Below are 8,209 nucleotides of genomic sequence, written 5' to 3'. Positions count from 1 at the left end.
GTCTTTCAAGCTATGAACATATCTCTCTATTCCTTTCAGCAATGTCCTGTGGTCTTAAAAATGGAGGTTTTGCATGACTTTCAAAAAATTATTCCTATGTACTTTATGAATATTTGTATACAATTGTAAAAGGAATTAAAAAATTTTTCTTTTCCAGTTGTTTGCTTCTAGTATATAGAAATATAATTAATTTTTGTATATTGATCTTGAAACTTTAGGTCTTGTGAACCTCACTTACTAGTTTGAGAAGCTTTTTTTTCTGTTGTTAATTCCTTAGGTTTTTTTTCCTACAAAAAGAAATCATGTTGTCTCTGAATAGGGATGATTAAACTTCTTTTTTTTTTTTTTTTTTAAAGATTTTATTTATTCAGTTTTTTCCCCCCAAAGCCCCAGTAGATAGTTGTGTGTCATAGGTTCACATCCTTCTAGTTGCTGTACGTGGGACTCGGCCTCACGTTGGACGGAGAAGCGGTGCCTCGGGGCGCTCCCGGGATCCGAACCCGGGCCGCCAGCATCAGAGCGCGCGCACTTAACCACCAAGCCACGGAGCCGGCCCTAAACTTCTTTCATTCCAATCCATATGCATTTTATTTCTTTTCTCTTCACTTATTGCAATGGCAAGGTCTTCTAATAAAATGTTAAATAGAAGTGGTAAAAGCAGACAGCCATGCATAAATCCCAATCTTAGGGAGAATATTAGGTATGATGTAAGTTGTAGATTTTTAATAGAAGCCATTTATCAGGATGAGAAAGTTCCCTGTTATTCCAAGCTTGCTAGGAGATTTTCTTTTTCTGTATCATGAATAGGTTTTATATTTTGTCATATGTTTTGGCTTTATATATTAAAATAGTGCTATTCAACACATCACAGAGTTTTCCTCCTTTATATTTGCACTATAGTAGATTTCATTAATTGATTTTTACATGTTAAAACAATCTTGAATTACTTGGATAAATACCGCTTGGCCATGGTGCATTATCATTTTTAGAATTTATTGCATTTGCTTTGCTAATATTTTGTTAAGGATTTTTGCACTATGTTTATGAGGGCTATTGCTCTACAATTATTTTATAATTGTAAGGTTTTCCTATCAGGATTGTGGCGGCCTCATCATATTAGTTTGGAACTATATTCTCCTCCTCTATTATCTAAAATAACCTAAGATTGGTATTATTTTTCACTACTTGTTTCATAGAATTTGTTAGTGAAATCTTAGTACAGAGAGTGGTTCTAGAGGAAGAAAATTTTAAGAATGAGTTTTCTAAATTGGTTCTGGCGTTTCTGGAATTGGCTCTCTAGTGTGATTAGATTTAAAGACATTAGTGACTTTGTTTCCTGTAGTGAAGAGAGCACTGATAGTCCGTGGTGTGATCCGGCAATATAGACACACAAAATATCACCATTGGACACTCCTAATTATCCGCTTATAAGAAGCAAGTATCTGGGTAACTGTGTATATGATACTTTCAAACATTTTGGCCAAACTAACAAATATAATGAAATTGTCCAGTTTCTCCTAGTATTGTTGTACAAAGAGGGGAAAGAAAAGAATGAGCTCAGGGATTCAAATTCCCAGCTTCAGTGCTGCACAAGTGACTTGAAAGCTTCTATGTGTTCCCTGAAGGAGACTTTTATATCCTGTAGCTAAGGACTGAAACTACTGAAAATCAAACCCAAAATCTCACCCTGCAACTGGCTGAACTACAATTCAAAGGTGTCAACTATTAAACTGAGGACATTAATGGGAAGCAATGGAATCCTTAAAGTTGGAATGGGATATATGGGAAGAACCTGATGAAGCTGTAGACATTGAGCCCTACATTCTGACGAGTCTTCCTTGCCAGTGGAAGCAGGCTCTCCATCCCCAGTGGAAGTGACCTCTCCACCCAGTCTGAGGGAATTAACTCTGCATTGTCAGAGAAAACAGCAACAGCCTCCCTTGAGGCAGTCACCATGCATAACAATGCTGATTCTCCTCAGGATACACCCCTGCCACCTTTTTTGTTTCTAGACCTAACTAGATTGAAGTCCCAGCAGGCCCCCTAAAAGTGAGGTACAAAGTGTGACCTATGAGGAGGTGCACTACACTCTAAAAGAACTACTTGAGTTTTCTAATTTTAACAGACAAAAATTGGGGAACGTGTGTGGGAATGGATACTAAGAGTCTGGGATAATGGTAGAAGGACTATAAAGTTGGATCAGGCAGAATTTATTGATATGGGCTCACTAAGTGGAGATTCTGCATCTAATGTTGCACCTCAGGAGTTAGAAATGACTCTAACAGTTTGTTTGGTTGGTTGGCTGATACAAGAACCAAAAGGTGGCCCACAACGAGCAAGTTAAAAATGCCTGACTTGCCTTGGTTTAATGTAGAGGCAGAGATTCAAAGGCTTAGGGAGATTGAAATGTTGGAGTGAATTTGTCATTTAAGACCTACTCTTCTCCCCGGGAGGGTCTAAAGACAAACCTTTCACTAGGACTGTGAGGAATAAATTTGTGAGGAGAGTCTCAGCATCCTTGAAGAGCTCTGTGATTGTTCTTCTCTGTAGGCCAGACGTTACAGTGGGAACTGCAGTTACTGAATTGGGAACAGTGGGAGTAATTGGACCCTGGGGTGGACCAAGTGGCAGCACTCAGACACAAAAGGCAAGGTGGTTGTGCTTACCATAATGGACAGCAGAGTCAAAGCAGCAATCAAAAGAGCCTGACTCACACAAACTATTGGGTTGGCTAGTTGATGATGGTGTTCCTAGAAGTGAAATAGCTAAGAAGCCTATTAAATTCTTACTTGATTTGTATAAGTAGAAAAGTTCTAGGTCAAATGAACGAAAGTCTAATCTGAACCATAAAACCAGAGAGTCATGGTCCCTCAACCAATTCTCAGACTTGAGCCAGTTTATACATCCAGAACCCCTTGAATGAAGCAAAAGCCAGTCTCCCTTAAGGAAAAACTCAGATACACTGCCAACAATTTATACTGTTAATCTTTCTCCCAGCCTTCCTCAAAGGGACAGATAGCCTCTTACCAGGGTATCTGTACATTGGAGGAAAGAAAATAATCAGAATTTTCAGGGACTACTGGACACTGGCTCTGAACTGACATTAATTCCAGGAGACCCAAAACATCACTGTGATCTACCGGTCGGAATAAGGGCTTATGGAGGTAAGGTGATCAACGGAGTTTTAGCTCAGGTTCATTTCACAGTGGGCCCTGTGGGTCCCTGAACCCAACCTGCAGCTATTTTCCCAGTTCCAGAATGCATAATTGGAATAGATATACTCATCAAATGACAAAATTCCCACGTTGATTCCCTAACCTGTGGAGTGAGGGCTATTATGGTAGGATAGGCCAAATGGAAGCGACTAGAATTTCTTCTACCTGGGAAAATACTAAACCAAAAGCAATATTCTATTCCCAGAAAGTTTGCAGAGATTAGTGCCACCATTAGTACAGGGGTGGTGATGCCCACCACATCCTCATTCAGCTTGCCTATTTGGCTCAGGTAGAAGACAGACACATTTGGGGGAATAACTGTAGATTATTGTAAGCTTAATCAGATGGCAACTCTAATTTCAGCTGCTGCACCAGATGTAGTTTTATTTCTTAAACAAATTATCACACCTCTTAGTACCTGATATGTAGCTAATGATCTGACAAATGCTTTTTTCCCCCTATATCTGTTAATAAGGACCACCAGAAGCCGTTTGCTTTCAGCTAGCAAGGCCAGCAACATACATTCATTGTCCTACCTCAAGGGTGTTTCAGCTTTCCAGCTCTACATCATAATTTAGTTCACAAGGACCTCGATTGCCTTGCCTTTCCACAAGATATTATACTGGTCCGTTACATTGATTACATTATGTTGATTTGACTTAGTGAGTAAAAAGTAGCAATGACTCTAGCCTTATTGGTAAGATATTTGCATGTCACAGGATGGAACATAAACCCAACAAAAATTCAGGAGGCTTATACCTCAGAAAAATGTCTTGGTGTGGGGCATGTAGAGATATCCCTTCTAAGATGAAGGACAAGTTGTTGCATCTGGTCCCTCCTACAAAGCACAGTGCTTAGTGGGCCCCTTTGGATTTTTGGAGGCAACACATTTCTTATTTGAGTGTTACTCCAGCCCATTTACTGAGTGACCTGAAAAGCTGCTAGTTTTAAGCAGGGCCTATCTCAGGAGAAGGATCTGCAACAGGTCCAGACTGCTGTGCAAGCTGTTCTGCCACATGATCCAGCAGATCCAATGAGATTTGAAGTGTCAATGGCAGAAAGGTATACTATTTGGAACCTTTGGCAGGCTCCTATAGGTGAATTGCATAGCAGGCTCTTGGTATTTTGGTGCAAAGCCCTATCATCCTCTGTGGATAACTACTCTCCTTTGAGTTCCTTTTGAACTCTTAACCATGGGCCACCAAGTTATTATGCAACTTGAGCTGCCCACCATAAACCTGGTGTTATTTGACCCACCAAGCCATCTAATTGGACATGCACAGCAGCACTCCATCATCAAATGGAAGTGGTATATACGTCATCAGGACCAAACAGGCTCTGAAGACACAAGTAAGTTACATGAAGAAGTGGCCAATATGCCCATGGTCCCCACTCCTGCCATACTATTTTCTCTCTCTCAGCCTGCACCTATGGCTCATGGCAAGTTCCCTGTGATCAGTTGACAGAGGAAGAGAAGACTCAGGCCTTGTATACAGATGGTTCTGCACAATACACAGGCACCACCACAAAGTGGACAACCACAGCACTACAGTCCCATTCTGAGACATCCCTGAAAGACAATGGTGAAGGCAAATCTCCCAGTAGGCAGAACTCTAAGCAGTTTACCTGGTTGCTCACTTTGCTTGGAAAGAGAAAAGAGTAGATGTATGATTATACACTGATTCATGGGCTGTGGCCAATGGTTTGGATGGGTAGTCAGAGACTTGGAAGGAACATGATTGCAAAATTGGCGACAAAGAAATTTAGGAAAGGGATATGCAACAGACCTCTCTGAATGGGGGGAAAAACTGAAGATATTTGTGTCCCAAGTGGATACTTACCAAAGGGTGACCTCAGCAGAGGAAGATTTTAATAATTAAGTGGATAGGATAACCCATTCTGTAGATACCAGTCAGCCTCTTTCTCCAGTCACCTGGGTCATCATCCAATATCATGAACAAAGTGGCTATGGTGGCAGGGATGGAGATTATGCATAGTTCAACAACATGGATTTCCATTCACCAAGGCTGACCTGGCTAAGGCCACTGGTGAGTGCCAAATCACTGAGTGAGTGAGTGCCGACACTGAGCCCCTAATACAGCACCATTCCCCTGGGTGATCAGCCAGCTCCTGACTGCAGGTTGATTACAACAGACCGCATCCATCAAGAAGGGGGCAGTGTTTTGTTCTTACTGAAATAGGCACTCTGGACACGGATTTGCTTTTCCTGCATGCAATGTTTCTCTCAAAAACTACAATCCATGGACTTACAGAATGGTTTATCCACTGTAATGGTAACAGCATGATGGTGGATAACACATGCATTCCATGATCAAGGAACTTACTTCATAGCAAAAGAAGTGCAGCAATGGATCCATGCTCAATTCACTGGTTTAACCATGTTACCCACCATTCTGAAGCAGCTGGCTTGAAAGAGTGGTGAAATGGCCTTTTGAAGACTCGTTTACAGCACCAGCTGGGTGGCAATACCTTGCAGGGCTGGGGCAAGGTTCTCCAGAAGGCTCTATATGCCTTGATTCAGCATCCCATATATGGTGCTGTTTCTCCCATAGTCAGGATTTGTGGGTCCAGGAATCAAGGGGTGGAAATGAGAGTAGCACCATTCACTATTATCCTAGCAAAATTTTTGCTTTTTGATCCTGTGATCTTATGTTCTGCTGGCCTAGAGGTCTTAGTTTTAAAGCGAGGGATGCTTCCACCAGGAGACACAACAATGATTCCATTTAACTGGAAGTTAAGACTGCCACCCAGCCACTTTGAATTCCTCATGCCTTTGAATCAACAGGCAAAGAAGGGAGTTTTTGAGCTGGGTGGGGTGACTGATTCTGACTACAAAGGGGAAATTGGACTACTACTCCATGTAGAGGAAAGGAAGAGTATAACTGGAATACAGGAGATCTTTAGGATGTCTCTTAGTATTATCATGTGATTGTGAATCACAGGGTAATTCCACTGACCTTGTGATTAAGGTCAATGGAAACTACAACAACCCAACCCAGGCAGGACTACTAAGGGCCTAGACTATTCAGGAATGAAGTTTTGAGTACCCCACCAGGGAAAGAAACACAGTCAACTGAGGTGCTTGCTGAAGGCAAAGGGAATACAGAATGGGTAGTAGAAGAAGGTAGTTATAAATACCTAGTACCACCACATGACCGATTATAGAAATGAGGACTGCATTTGTCATGAGTATTTTTTCCTTATTTTGTTATACATATGTTCGTGTGTGTGTATAACATCTTTGTCTTCTTCCCTCTCTTATTCCCTTATCATGTAATAAGATGTATTGATTTCACATCATGGTATTTAAGTATTGTTAAGTTTACATCATAGTATTTAAGTTACAGGATATCAAAGAGTAAGAGTAAACATTGCTCAAAGATTTTATCTCCTCTTCCGGGGAAGGTGTTAATGCATTTTCAGTTGTATGCAGAATATTTGTATCACGTTAGGCAGGATTATGACCTTGTTATTGTCTTTATTTGGAGATTAAGTATGGTTTAAGGGGATGCGTGAGGGTGCCAAGTTGACAAGGGATGGACTTGTGATGGTTAATTTTATATGCCAACTTGACTGGGCCATGGGGTGTCTAGATATTTGGTCAAATATTATTCTGGATGTTTCCGTGAGGGTGATTTTGGATGAGATCAGGGTTGACAACTATAGAATGAGTAAAGCAGATTGCCCTCCCTGATGTGAGTGGGCCTCATGGAATCACTGAAGGCTTGAATAGAAAAAAAAAGGCTGACCCTCCCCTGAGTAAGAGAAAATTCTTCCTGCCTAACTTCCTTCACACTAGGACAGTAGCTTTTTTCCTGCCTTTGGACTTTATCTGAGACACCAGCTCTCCTGATTCTCAAGCCTTTGACTTGGACTGGAACTAAACCATTAGCTCCTCTAAGTTTCCAGCTTGACAGTTCAGCCTGCAGATCTTGGGATTTGCCAGCCTCCATAACAGTGTAAGCCAATTCCTTATAATAAATATATATACTTACTGTTGGTTCCATTTCTCTGGAGAACCCTGAATAATACAGCCACAAGGCATCATCATTTTTAAACATTGCATTTGATTTGTTAAGGATTTTTGTGCTATGTTTATGAAGGTTATTGCTCTATAATTTTCTTGTAATGACTTTGTAAAGTTGTCCTGTCAGGATTATGTTGGCCTCATCAAATTAGTTTGGGAATATTTTTTCCTCTATTATTATCTGAAGTAATTTGTTTAAGGTTGGTATTATTTTTCTGTAAATGTTTGATATAATGCACTAGTGAAATTATCTAAGCCTGGAATTTTCTTTGGGGGATTTTTTTTAAATAGCAAATTCATTTTCTTTGATAGGTGTAAGTCTACTAAGATTTATATTTGATTTTGCGTCCTTTTTCTAGAGAGTTGTGCTTTACAAAAAACTTGCCCATAATGTATGTTGTCAAATTTACTGGCATAAAATTGTTCACAATGTTTTCTTTTTTTTTTTTTTTAACCCAGTTCCATCTCTTTTTTTATTGCAGTAACATTGGTTTATAACATTGCAAAAATTTCAGGTGTACATCATTGTACTTCTATTTCTGCATGGACTACATCATGTTCACCACCAAAATACTAATTACAACCCATCACCACACACATGTACCGAATTATCCCTTTCACCCTCCACCCTCCCCCCTTCCCCTCTGGTAACCACCAATCCAATCTCTGTCCCTATGTGTTTGTTTATTGTTGTTATTATCTACTACTTAATGAAGGAAATCATACGGTATTTGGCCTTCTCCCTCTGACTTATTTCACTTTGCATTATACCCAAATGTCCATCCATGTTGTCACAAATGGCTGGATTTCGTCGTTTCTTATGGCTGAGTAGTATTCCATTGTGTATATATACCACAGCTTCTTTATCCATTCGTCCCTTGATGGGCACTTAGGTTGCTTCCAAGTCTTGGCTATTGTGAATAAGGCTGCAATGAACACAGGGGTG

The 8,209-nt window shown here is 40.3% G+C and overlaps 1 pseudogene; it reads left to right on the top strand.

Moving 5' to 3' along the window:
• The first annotated feature begins 1,752 nt into the window (after window positions 1–1,752).
• On the top strand, window positions 1,753–6,401 carry LOC101404681 (uncharacterized; annotated as a pseudogene).
• Window positions 6,402–8,209: the final 1,808 nt, after the last annotated feature.

This window comes from Ceratotherium simum, chromosome 3 (genome assembly GCF_057802395.1).
Source record: "Ceratotherium simum simum isolate JZ-2026a chromosome 3, ASM5780239v1, whole genome shotgun sequence".
NCBI classification, from domain to species: Eukaryota; Metazoa; Chordata; class Mammalia; order Perissodactyla; family Rhinocerotidae; genus Ceratotherium; species Ceratotherium simum.
Note: the sequence above shows the minus strand (reverse complement) of the source record. Positions and strands in the feature narration are given on the sequence as shown.